General features: G+C 39.4%; 1 pseudogene; it reads left to right on the top strand.

The window, feature by feature from the left end:
- The first annotated feature begins 1754 nt into the window (after window positions 1–1754).
- Window positions 1755–5496, top strand: LOC128379823 (zinc finger and BTB domain-containing protein 6-like; annotated as a pseudogene).
- Window positions 5497–14625: the final 9129 nt, after the last annotated feature.

Here is a 14625-nt window from a genome sequence, read left to right as displayed (position 1 = left end):
ATCTGTTTTTCCTCAGGAGTTATGTGGGGCACCAATCTTGGCCCACCTCTGTCTTCCACCATATCAGTGCTGGGAAGCAGAACGTACAGTACTGTGCATGTTAATTTCACAACTAGCTACGGTGGGAGATAGACCAGAATCATGCTGGCAAGACTTGTGAAAACAGGCTTCCAATAATCCCCACAAAGAAACAACTGTCTGCTGCAGCAGCTGTCAACTCTCTGTAGTGTGTTGATCTGTTTTACAAAAACTATCATTTGAATATTTTCATTTTTGCATGTGTTTCATATTCTTATCAGGCTGAATTTGAACTTTGAATATGGTAATAGCCAGTGAGATGATGGGTGAACAACTGCTCATACATTTGTAAATAAGAGTCTGCCAAAAGGTAAACATACTACTTTTACCTTTAATAAAGAGTTTGAGCTGCATTCTTGTATAGTATATACTATAGAAAACATTTAATATGCAATCTAGCAATTCATTTGCATCAATTGTAGTTGCCATAAAGACAGTCCCAGTCTCATTATCCTACTGTCTTATCACCTTTTAACTTATTCATGAGTGCTGTTATTCTAATTTGTATTAATTAGTGTTTCTTATTAAATAATAATTTCTTCTTTAAATCTGTGATTGATTTCATTTGTTTCACTGGCAGGTGAATCTGCTTTGGTGTCATGCTGCAAACCAAATTGCTACAACTGAATACTGTTGCACTGTTGGCTCCATGGCTGTTACTTATAGTTTCCAAACCAGTCGTGAGGTTTCTTAATCGTACAGACACTGAGGGCTTCTTACAGCTATACATCCACAAATGTAGTCTTCATAAAAAAAGATGGAAAAAACAACAATATAAAGGGGAAAAAACACTAACAGTATGTTTATAATAATGTGAATACATTTATTAAAAAAGTTACAGAATATGGACACTAGTTTAAGTGTCCTGTTTGAGAATTGTAGTAAAATAAATATTGTGCATATGATCACCCCCATGTGGTTTGTTTTGGGCGTTAGAGCATTTCTCCTGCTGAAGAGGGTAAATGATTGTTTGAATACAATTTAACTCAAGACTGCTCAGTGCCATGGTAAAAACAAGCATTCCTTCAAGGTACTGAATGGGTTAATTGAACCATGCGCTCCTGAGCTGAAAGCTGGAGGAAGTCAGGGTGATTGCTGGCTTGCCCGCTGAAACGTGCATCACATACATAGACTGTAATCACATCCTTCTGCGTGAGATGACTGGCCACTGACATACTTTCAGTAAAGTTAAACGGTGGTTAAGCTGTCATGTAACCTAGCAGGCGAGTAAACACCATTATTTTCTCATAGATAGTTGTGGTTTAGTCAGTGGAAGCGCCTCTCAGCACTGGATTCATCATTACGGAATGGGCCTGCAGTGAAAGGTGGGGCTGGATAATCATACCCGTGTGGTTTATTTTATACACTGTAGTGCATTGATTTGGCTTAATTTCAGACCAAAACCACAGCCAGATGACGATGATTTGGCTGTAAATCATTTGTATAAATCATTCTAATATATCTATCAGGAGAGACAAAACTTTCAACACATTGGATAAACAAAATGTGGTCACAGACTCATACAAACTGAGAAGAAACAGGCTTATAACTTCTTTGTAAAAAAGTTATAAAAGTGTTGCCTATATAAATAATAATATTTGTCTATTCAGTCCACAGCATTTCTGACAAATCTTTACACTATTCCATCATACAGAGACAGACTTAATTAATTAATTAATGCCCTTAGAGAGCATCATTATTTCTGTGTAACACTCCTCCTTGGGTGTCTACAAGGAACCACTGTACAGCCTCTTCATTTCCACGGTCACAGAGTGGTGCTGGCGGCATCTACGAGGGCTAGGCAGAGCTGAATGTGGGTGTAGTTTCCAGTGTGGAGGTTGGCAAGAGACTGCTCCTGTCATGCTACACCGGACTACTAGAGGTGCTATAAAATCTACTGCTTCCGAAACAGAGAAAAAATATATCCCCAAATCCATCACTACACTACACTACAAAACAAGATGATAGGTTAAGGAACATCAACAGTTACAACACAACAACAGAAATGAGGAACAGAACAACAGAAGAGTGGGTGTTGAATGATATGAAAGTTATGGATAACTGAGACCACTACATACTTCACCATACCGTTTTCTCCGATTATAATAATAAATAAATAAGAATAAAAATAACAATAATACCTGAACCTTATTCACTTTCTTTGACAGACTGACAAACCCTCCTGCTATCCACCGAGAAATGACTTTGCATCTTTTTTCACAGTTAAATTCTGAGGATAAGACAAACTGTCTGTTAACTCATCTCAGGCATAATATTACCAGTACCTCATTATAAAACTACTTCAGTTAATTTAGCACCTTTTCATCCCCTAGATTATGCAACCTTGGCAGAAATTATTCAACACCTACAAGCATCGTTTTGTCGTTTGGATGTTTTTAACTGCATAGTATCAGATGCACTACAAATAGTCAATTGTTCTCTTCAGTCAGGCCTTTTTCCAAGAGCCCTGAACACTGCAGTTATTAACCGCTTTTAAAAATGTCTAATTTGGATGCCTCAATAATACATAACTACAGGCCCATATCAAACCTGCCTTTCTTTTAGGAAAGATCATTGAAGAGGTTGCTTTGTCTTCTTTCTTGATGCAAAACAATTTATTCAGTGCTCCTCAGTCTGGATTTCAACCATACCACAGTAAATTACATTCATCTGGGCGGTGACCCATCAACAATTTTGATTTTACTGGATCTCAATGCTGCATTCAACACAGTTGACCATAAGATACTGCTTGACAGACTGTAACAGTGGGTGTGACAAAATGGGGACTACTTTGTGTCAGTTGGTAATTATGAATCTGCAGGAACTACTGTACAATGGACTATGGAGTTCCTCAAGGATCTATTATCAGGCCTCTTCTATTCAATGTGTATGTGCTCCCCCTTGCTCAGATTATGGATCTATGTAATATTTCCTACTATACAACTCTGACATGCAACTCTACAGTGTCATCATATGGCTATAGTCTCTTACATTTGCAGAGTGTATTGATAAATCAAATGATATGTTAGACTTTGCTACAACTGAACACAGAAAAAACTGAAATAACAGTTTTTGATCCCAAAGAATAAAGATTGAAATTTGACTCCATGACAGTATAACTTACAAATCAAGCCAGAACTCTTGGTGTAGTTATAGACTTTGACCTAAATTTCTACAGCCATATAAAAACAATGACAAAATCAGCCTACAACCACCTTAAAAGCAAAGGCTAATAAGAATGAAATGATTTTTATCGAAACAAGATACAAAAAAAATTGTTAATGCATTTATTTTTAAGCAGACTAGATTACTGTAATGGTGTCTTTACAGAGTCCTTACAAACAGCAAGAAAACAGACCACATTACTCCAGTCCTTAAATCACTATATTGGATTCCTGTGTATCAAAGGATAGATTTTAAAATCCTATTACTATGACTAGTCTATAAAGCAGTAAATTGTTTGTGGCCCAGATACATTTCTAATTTACTTTTACATTGCGAAGCACCAAAATCCCTCAGATTTATTCAGTGTCTCCATGTTTAACACCAAGCAATGTGAATCAGCTTTTAGTTTCTATGCTCCCCACCTGTGGAACAAGACTCCTGAATACCCAAATACCCAAATACCCAAATAATACTGTCAACTCATTTAAACATTATTGTTAACTTCAGCTTTCCGATAAATTGAATATGTAACTTCTGTTTAATATTTACATTTGTTTGCTTGTTTTTGCCTTTTGCTTTTATTGCCTTTTAAATGTAATTTTAATTTTTGTCTTCTTGTTTTAATGTGTTTTGAATACAATGTTAATGTCTTATTGGCAATGTATTTCTATGTTCTTGTAAAGCAATTTGAATTGCCCTCTGTCTGAATGGTGCCATATAAATACATTTGCCTTGCTTTGTTTTACTGTTAACGCCATTACAGGTTTAAGTATGCTTGAAAGGTTGCTGTCTGACCTGAATCATTTGATTAAATATGGAAGGTCAAGGCTTCAGCCTGTGAAAGAGCAGCACAATGTAGGGTAGATTAGGGTAATGTGGGACACTTATTGCAATTCTGACTTGTTTATCTTACTTACATATGAATTCAAAACATTATATCAACACCTAATATCATTATGAAATCCCTGAAATGTTTCCTTGTTAAATCAATTTTTGGATATTGTACTCAAAAGGGACATGGCATTTATATTAATATTCCTCATGCCAAATAGATTTTGTAATCTAAACAAACAAAGCAGTCTTATCTGCCAAAACTTTCTGAAATGTGCATACCCATATTTGGTCATTTAATTTTGTAGGCCTACAGATGCCCCATATGACCCTAATAATAGGTCCAATGTGGGAGTTTGCCATGAATCCTGCACTGTTTTGCCAAATCCAGTGTTTTCCTTGCTTGCCGTCACAAATCTATTACTGTAGGTCCCTCTGAAAGAACTGGTAATCTATCTCACTGCAGCCAGTGTGGTTCAGATGAGCCAGGTGGTGGGTGCTCAGGCTGTCTCCCAGTACATTGTGCAGCCGAAAAACAGCTGGCCAGGTATCAATTTCAATCTGGAAGAAATTGATGCAGCCCAGCCCAGCCCAGCACCTGCATCCAGGAAAGCACAGAGGAAGATGGGGCAGCTTTGGTTCACTCCAAGTCGAGGGCTAGCCAAGGAGTAGAGGATAGTCAAGGACTGAGGGAGGTCATAGAGGATAAAAGGTGATAAAAGCTAAAATAACGTTATTAGAAGACACAGTATCTACATTTGGCTCCCTGGAATCAGAAGAAGGTGAATACATCCAGGCTGCTTACAAAAACAGCCCATCCTATCAAATGTTCTCGCTAGGAGCTCGACTACAAGAAGGTAGAGAGCTGATAGATTCTAATATCTTCTGCCTCTCTAGAGAACATCTGTCAGAGTCATTTTACTGGAGATGAGCTGACAGAAGATACAGGCAGCATATTGGTCCAGCCATACCTGTGTCAGAGGTGTGACAAAGTCTTCCAGCACCTGGAGAGCTATGTTGGCCACCTGAAGGAACACAGGCAGTACCTGTGTTAGTTGTGTGAGAAAGGCTTCTCTCTGAAGAGTAACCTGACCCGACCTGTCCATGTCCACACTGGGGTCAAGAATTTCACAAGACATTTTTGCAGAAGGCCAGACTGCAAGACCACCTCAATGTACACACTGGGGATAAACCTCATAAGTGTAACTCCTGTGCTGTGCACTTTCCACATAAACCAGACCTCAGGCGCCACCTAAAGGTCATTCATGGTAAGAGTAGCTTGCAAAACGTGCTCGAGAAGACTTTGGACTGAAGAGGAAGTAGCAGTTTTAACATCAGATTTAAATAAGGAATCTTAATGACTGTATGATTCTATAATATATGTGTCAATAATCCATTTGACACACACTGATGATAGTTAAGATACAGTATCTGAATAATGATTATATTATTTGCTTTTTTTTTTTTTTTTTTTATTACTTTGGAGCAAAATCTCAAAGCACAGATTAGCTCACTTACAGCTACAGCTGTACCTACCATCATACAGACTTAATGCATTTCCACTGTAACACCTGGCTAATGGAGAGTAATAATGTCCCTTTTTTGCCTTTTACTTTCGTTTCCTTCTGCAAGGAGTCTGTCTATATGTCTGTCTAGACTCTAGACTATAAGAGAGAAAATGTTTGATAAGACAATGTAAAACATGTAATGTAAAAATTAACTGCCTTTACAGATTTAACATACTGTTGTTTCTTGGCTTGTTTATTAATTCAGTTTGGAAGCAGTGTTACTCCTTTTATTACAGTGAAGCCAGGGTTCACAGACAGCCATTGCTTCACCATTTGACCCGACTGAAATTGTGTGCAGCTCAATGAACATTGCTTTATAAATGAGTGGGTTCCCCTGCATGGCTGAGAGGGTTTCCATGCTCTCTCACTCCATTCCTTCCCTTCATGTCTCTCCTTTTCTCCTTTTGGCCCAGAAATGTCATCGTCACTCATCTCAGTGAATGGGACACTAGTGGTTGCCCTCCTCAGGGCATCTGAGATGCCACAGGCAGGAAATGTGTGTCTGCATGCAGACAAATGATGAATGCATGGTGGGCTGTGTATTCACTACAGAAATGAGTGCGAGTGTATGTGTGTCTGATCAAGGACAGAAAATAATCAGATATAGTGAAAGGTATACCTAAATGTGAATTGTACTCATCTCTTACCTCTTGCATTACAGTGGACACATACCTGTCTTATTTGAAATTAATTTCTCTTTATGTGATGAAATATGAAAAGAAAAGTCTAGTCAAAAGCTGACATGATGCGATTTCTCCACTGATGTCAAATCCTCTCAAAATTCCTTTCAACAGCATTCGATTGTCAGCATCTCCATGAAGTAGGTCAAAATACGTACATGCACATGCACACAATTGCACGTAAACACACACCCAGACAAAAACAGTGAATATAGCATTCAGGGCACCTTCATTATGAATGAGAGACTAAGAGGTATGAGGGGCATAAAGACAACAGCGCTGGAAAATAATAAGAAGAGATATAAGGCAAAAGATGAGTAAAAATGACACGGAGTGTCTGTAGTTGTGGTTGATGGAGAGGAAAGAGAAGGAAATACTGATTTAATAATTATACCATTCCCAGTTTAGTGCAAGATGATGTTAGAGCATGTTGGCCTCCTGATCTCATGTTTGCAACACAGACTGCCCACTTTTTAGCGACACCTCTCTGATTATGCAAACCACTCACTCTAGACAGTGAGTCACATATAAAAGAGCACCCAAATGAAGCTATTAAATAATTTCTCTTCAAATCAATGTCAAAATTACTAATAGTTTGAACTGAATCTGATACTTGTAGTGCTGTATTCAGCACTCAGCACAGAAACTGGTGCCTATCACAAACTAAAGTCCCTTTTTCAAGTCAGCAACACGCCAAATATGCAGATAGCAGCTTGGAGTTTTGGGATTTTGGAGCAACAGATGTCAAGTCTTACATGTTGCTGACCTGGCACATCCTTCAACAGAATCGCTCCAGTCTTCCTCTGTCCTGCTGCAGTAATAATTCATCAAGCCATAAAGCTCTTGTCTTGTTAAGATTGTTTCTGATCACAACAATAATGTCAGGGGTGTAATAAAACTTTAAGTGTGCAGAGGGAAGTGCATTAACAGCTTTCTGCACCGAGAAGCAGATTTTGGCACTTGTTTATACAGTTTTGATTCTCTATATAAAAGGATATAGAGTAACATACAGCCCAACAATGCAATTTAGTGTTCTAATGTGTCACATTATGTCTTCATAATGAGTAGGCTCACCTTTATAGTACAGAAAGGAGAGAAAGTCTGAGTCATTACAGTATGACACACTCATTAAGAGTCGAGGTAAAGCCAATGTCCCTATTAAAATATAGTGAGACGCCAGACTGAGTCCATTATTATATACAGGATGAATCTATCCAACTAATAGGATTACAGCCTCAGTAGGCTAATCACTATCATCAGCACAGTCCTTTGTTTTATTGAATGTATACCCAACAACTAATAAAAGGCTCTGTTCCGACCACAGTAAGGTAAACAGCAACATATACAGTACGTATTCAAATTGTGATATTTGATATTGATTTGACTGACTTTGGTTAGGACCTACTTTCAAATATCATAATACCCTGTTGATGATAATAATAGTTTAATTTACGAGTTGAGGTGTACACTTTTATTTATAGTTGGGTTATGGGAGAATATACGCACAAATGTATCACACTTTAAACGCAGGTAGACTCATATCAGGCATGTTTTTTCTTCCTGCGGTAAAGCGAGCGGGAACTGTGTCTGTGTGTGTGTGTGTGTGTGTGTGTATGTGTGTGTGTGTGAACTTCCTCTTGATGAGCGCACTTGTCGAAGCGCATCCTCTGCTGTTGCTGCTCTGCTTTTTTCTTCGGTCTGTTCCTTTAAAACCAGACAGCCCACGCCTCGAAAAGCGGCTTGTTCCGGCTTGCCACTTTACATCTCTTTTTATCCTTGCTCACAACATTAAAATAGTGCCCCCCCACATATCGCCCCTCTGACAATTATACACAAGCATTTTTTAGTTGAACCATCGCAGGATTAACGAAACCACGTCTCGGACAGAGTCTCTCCTGCATGATGCGTATGAGTGCAGCAGCTCTCTGCCTGTGCAGCCCGGTAGTGAGTCTGAGGCGCAGTTCGGGCACCATCACCGGCGGAGCGATACCACCATCTCCTCTCAGCGCTGGTTTGTCAAACTGAGGGTGTGTGGCTCACTGTACCTGAGCGATCCGTGTCCATCATGTACTCTCGGAAAGGGGGGCCGGGGATCACAACTGGACCAAGGGACCTGTCTCTCATGGTCTAAAATGCAGTGCAACATCCCTTTCGCATCAAGAATCATCTCCACTGGCTGGCTGCTGCGGTTGTTTTGCAACTGAGGAAGATTTCTTTTTTTTTGTCATTTTGATGCGCTCCTGTGGATGTCTGTGAATATGTTTATTCTGGTGCTGTGTTGTTGCGCGTGAGGTAAGTGACTTATCCAGAGGTGCGCGCTACTTTCTCCTGCGTCTCTAATTGAGGTTGTGTTTGATGCGTGCAATACCTTTGACATTTTGTCTATGGGCTAATTAGGGTACTTGTTTTTTTTTTGTTTTCCTTGGCTAAAATGTGAGGTCGGTTAGCAGCTACAGTTTTCAGACATTAAACCATTAGACCTGGAACTATCCGGCTACTAGCTCATTTCAGTTTCTGCAACTGGTGCTGATGGAATATCATAAGGAGGCAGGTTGTGCTTGAAATGATGGGCCCGTGTCTTATAGTCAGCTACTAATGCAAAACCAGGGTTTCTAGAAAGAGTTGAGGCACTCGTTACATGTCGTAAATAAACATGGATCATTTTTTGATATGCGGTGTGTAATATGGACACTGGTTCGTTATTGTTGTTATTAGGCCTCACGAGCACGGTGATAGGAATTTGACAAAAGTGAATTTAATGTAACATCACTTTTGCTCTTAAAGTACCTCCTGTACCGTTCTGTAGCAGTTTCCACGCGCAAGTGCTGCATATTATTTAAGATAGGGTTCAGTCTAAAATGCACCACTGTCATCATAAAGTTAAAGTGTGCAGAAGCAGCAGCAGCAGCAGCCTGTCGTGTTACTCCATAACCTGCTGATTTACAACTGCAACCAGCTTGATACTCTAATATTATCCAAGGCTTAAATAAAGTGGTGGTCGACTTAAATTGCATAAGTCCAAGTTGCTTCTGTCACTACAGAGGCATCTCACAGGGGGTAATAAAGTAGGCCTATATACTGCACATACTGTACGATAATACGGCAGCATGTGAGCTGTATGGTTGCCCTGCCTCCCACCCAGAAACAACCCCCACACGCTGTGATGACAGGCGTAATGAATAAGTAATCACACAGATCCACAAACCCCCACTGTACACTCAAAAACAAGTGAGCAGACATGGTGAAACAATGTAGTAATCCTGTAATAAATTATGAAAAGATGCATTTGAAATATCACTGGGAAACAGGCAGCTTTACAACCATTAATGTAACCCTTTAGAAGCAAAATTCAAAACTATATTCATGGTAATGTTATATGATCTGGTTTTATGTGATTTTGAATGACAGCCTGTATCAGTGTTTTGTTACCTATACTTACCAGAGGCAGCTGGAGTGGAGAGTTTTTCAAAAGATTAACAAGCATCATCAGTTCTCAGTGTTAAAGTTTAACTTTCTCTTCACTATATATCTGCTTGTTGAGGTTACAGGCAGTGTTTTCACTTTGACGCAGCAGAGAGGTGCAGCTTCCTATACCGCCAAAAATTGAAAGTTTGGTTATTTTTTTTGTTCATATAAACATGATGTGATTAAATGATCTTTTTTAGGTTAAGGAGTGGAGTGTTTCAGCTGGGCTTAAATTATGTTCTTAGCTCACTTGACTTTAAATTGATATTATTTTTTTTTTTCTTCAGTGGTTGATGTGAAGTTTGAGTCTGTTGCTGTTCTCAGAAGGCTGTGGTGAAGGCTCTTGACACTTGAGTTTATGTTAAAATGTTGGTCATGAGATAGAGGGGGCTGCATGGGGCATACAAGACATATTTTGAGAGGAATTGAAAAGATCCCCTTGATGAAATGAAAGTGAAGTGAAACATGATATGTAACTTTTTTTTAAGGCTGCAACTAACAGTCATTTTCATTATTGATTATTGCTTTTTATTTTCTCACTGCATCCATTAACTGTTTTGTATATAAAATACCAGGAATACACAACTTCCTATTATTGGAGGAGCTGCAAGCACCAACATTTTGACTTATATCCTAAAAATGTAAAGAAAAAAAAAAGTTCAAAATACTTACTGATTACTTTTCTCTTCAACTGATTGACTGATTGACACAAACAGGAAACATGGGAAAAGACTGAGGGAGATGACATACCAGAATGGCCCCCCAGAGACACCGCAGTTTTACGGTGTGCATTGTACACCAGTAGAACATGAGCAGGCCTCAAATTGGTTGAGTGTCTGAGTGTCTTAGCTGAGTATTGTTTTGGAGAAGTTGGTTTAAAATTTCCCTGGTCAGGTTTCCACCGAACACACTGAGCATTAGTCATCCTTTTTATGGGCAGATTGATGTGGTGCTGCTGTCCCTGATATGTCTCTCTACAGATACTGGGGTACAATAGAGGTAACTGTGCCAACTCACTCCACTGGGCCTACAGAAATACTCAAGCTTGAGTTGTGAAGAGACAGTTAAAGTGTCATGGCGCAGCATAATCATAAATGAATGCCTGCAAGGATAAAGAGAAAGAGAGCAATATATACACACATTAGGTGTGAGCACCCCATACCAACCATATCCATTCATCATTACTGCATCCCTAACCTCAGCTCAATCTAACTATAACCTAATCCCACAAGTCCAGTGGGCTTCTACCACTTCAATAAGATTGGAATCCAATTGTTTCTGTGGGTAACAACAACCACAAGTTGCTAAAAAGCTTCATGCTTGACTACAAAATTTGGATTGTGCACCATGCACCATCATTCAAAAACATTTTCCCACTGACACAATATATTTTGCAGGAGTTCTGGTGAGCCTAGCACTCTTAGTGTTATATGCTTTAAAAAGCCATACTGTTTGTTTCCACCCCTCACCTACCTGACCTTTCTCTTCTGCTGGGACAGCCCAGACATGGTGAGAAGATCTGGCAATGTGAGAATCTTAACCATATGTTAACCCGTTCATAACCCAATCACAGTCTCACCATCAGTCTCAACCAGAGCCCAAATCCAATAAGACCTTTGAAATGGGAGGATGGACCAAAATGTTATCACGTGGTAAAAACTATTCTTACCTCGAAGTTCTGAAAAACACCCTCTCTTTCTATGTCTCTCTCTCTTTGAGACATGCCAAAGGAAACTCCAGATGCCCTCCCCCACTTGCAGGGGGCCAAGTGAGGACTCGCTGTCCTGTGCCAGATGATAGCTCGCCAACTGTTGCCTGTAAAGACACAATGTACTTCTCATCCTCTGCTAAGCAGAGTCGGTGGCTAAACAGGCCACTACAGCAAATCACTGCTTAAGTCCACAAAGCCTTCTTTCAACAACTTTAAGGATGTGTTGCTTTTAAAAGTGGACACTCGTGATATGTGATGCTTGCATGCGTACAAAATGGCATATCCTCAAGGTTTCTGTCATTACAAAGCTCCAACAAAGTGCTCTAGGGGAATTGCAAGCATGAACAAGCCTGAGAGTATAAAAGCTGAGCTCATAGGTTGATTTCCTCATTTTAAAATGATCAGCTAGGGGAGAGGAGCCTGATGAGGAAGTTCTGGTCTGCTGTAATAGCACATCACGCCCACTTTTCCCTGTCACAAGATTTATTCATGACTAGGGGGGGCTTTTTGTGTGCAGCATGCTTGCATACATGGGTAGTGATCCATTCATGCAAGCAATTGAAGTCTTGTGCACATAATGATATTTTGGGTGTGAGGTGCTAGTGCATATTATTAATCTAAAAGTCGTGTGATAGTGGACATGCTTGTGTCCAGTTTTGAAGGCAGGGATACTGCTTTCTGCACAGACACTGAAGCCAGACTTCTAGTATTCTGCCAGGAGCTCTCTGTAAAAAACAGGATGTAGCAGTTGCTCAGAACAGGAACAGGTGGCTATCAACGTGACTGCAGCCAGTGAATCACGGTTAACAGTTGCCCCCATAGTTTTGCAGCACTCCGGCGAACACCAGAGTTTTATCCAGGCACTGGCGCTCAAGATGAAACTCCCCACCTTCTTCATCTCCAAACTTCCTCCTGAACCCGTCTCATCACATGAGCGTTACCTCACTCTTCCTCACACGCCGGTTCAGCAGTTTGTGGGCTACAATGGCCGTAATCGGTGTTATATTTGGGCTCCTCGCGGAAGGAAATATGACGCGCGAGGACAGAGCCAAATTGTCCACGCGTCGGTCACCGCGCGCTGCGGGCGGTTTGGAAGGTGCGTATATCTGGCATTATAACTGGCACGTCGCCATATAGATGATATTTCGTGAAAAAGTGTTTTTTTTATGAGGTATTAGGTAGTTGAATTTATATTTATAGCATGTTCATGTTGTAGAAAGACTTATTCCTTATAATTAAAAGTTGCTTTTCATGCTCAGGCAATGCTTAGGTAAACTAGAGAGTCTTACTTTTGGACCTTCTTTTTCCAAACATGTAGGTTAAGATTTTTCCAAAGCTACTCTGGAAAAATAGATGATATTTCTTAGTAAATGTGTTGGTACATTATCACATTTGGCTGTAAAGACTCATAGAATGAAACACTAGTTGCATCATATTTTCAAAACCAGTTGAGATGGTGCTTTGTCCTCTCTAATCTCCTTCACTCTTTCTCTCTCTCTCTCTCTTTGTAAGATCTTACTGTATCTCTAAACCCATTTGAATAGATTATTTGTGAGCTTTTTTATGGCACCTGCTCTGCGAGGGACCAGCTGTTATTCTGTTGAGCAGTTTGAACAGATGCAACAGACTCTAGAAGCAACAGGTGTTCGCTGCCTGTACACTATGTCCAAACCCCTCTGCATAATGGAGTCAAAATTATGTTTTTCTGTGTATGTTTGCCTGTTATTTTTGCTTTGGATTAATGATATAATGAGTCAAAGAACATACAGGACGTATGCTGCTGTTATGTAAGAACAGACACATTTCCTGCCATAAAATGATTTCAAAAATTTTGTGGAACATGCAAGCTAAGCGAATTTATAAAGGGGCATAAAGCAGGAATGGACACGTATCTCTTGTAGTACCAGTTTTCTATCATCATTCTTATCATCTCCAACAAGCAACGTGATTTTAAACTGCAGTTCACAGGCCAAGCAACTGGTAGGACCTGCATGGGAGCTATTTTAGATCTGATGACACATATTGCTGAATGAAATCATCAGTAAATATTGTTTCCTTGCTGATGTGTTTATAGGTAATATTGACGCGAAACTTGAAATACATACCCGAACCCTAACAACTCTATGTAGTATAGTAGTAGTATAGTAATAGTAACTCATATTCCTTTACAAACTTCATGCACAGAGCTTTTTACCACTGGCCAGCCTCTGATTCAATTGTTTTGTGGAGCTAACAAAATATCTTTAAAGATCTCTTAAAATCAGTAAAGTAGCATTCATTACAATTGTCAAAATGTTAAAAGTTAAATTATATACTGCACCATCCAGAATGATTGTAGTTTGTTCCTTACATTTGTATGGATGTTTACCTGTTTGATGATCCTCAAATAAGTGATACAGCACCTGTCTGTCTCACCATGTAGCACTGTAGCATTTCATATTGTGCACCAAATTGAAAAAAGAAAAAAAAACAAAAAACTGAATGAGTCAGTTGCTAAAGACATTTGGGAGCATTTGCTCGGAACAAAGACTTTGGCCTACAAGCTTTCACAGGATATTGGTATTATTCAGCTTTATCTGTCTCAACCTGTGCAGATATCATCTTTGTTTATCAGTCGTCCGTGCACTGATTTCCTAACCCTGTCTTATTATGATTCAACATGACCTCAAGCTCCAGAAGACAATGGAGGGTTTGTTTTTAAGAGCAATGTGGAAGATAATATGATTCTGCAAGTCTGATCTCAGTCTCAAATTAATGCTCGCCTCTCCAATTGAAACTTTATTGCATGTTTGGAGATAGATTATGGGGGGTCATTTCTGTTGTTAAATTATCTTCAGCCTTTTTGCAGAGTTACGACATTGGTTACTACTGATCTGTTTCCTTATTCAGAAAGCATATGTTTAAAAAGTCTAAATTCCAAGAAGTCCTCAAATATTTGGTTTACTGTAATTTATTAACAGGAATAGTGTTGTAATATTTTTGTTGTAGTTATTTTATGTATTGTTGGCTTGCCTTCTTCCAAGAAAAATTTAAGAGGGCAGAACTGGCTACAGAAAGTTGGTTTGATCATCAGGGCCAGGATCTGTTTTATCAGTGTAACTATTAGAGTTCAGCCAGGGTACGCAAC

This window comes from Scomber japonicus, chromosome 19, assembly GCF_027409825.1.
Source record: "Scomber japonicus isolate fScoJap1 chromosome 19, fScoJap1.pri, whole genome shotgun sequence".
NCBI lineage: Eukaryota > Metazoa > Chordata > Actinopteri > Scombriformes > Scombridae > Scomber > Scomber japonicus.
The sequence above is the reverse complement of the archived record's forward strand: the minus strand, read 5'-3'. Positions and strand labels throughout refer to the sequence as shown.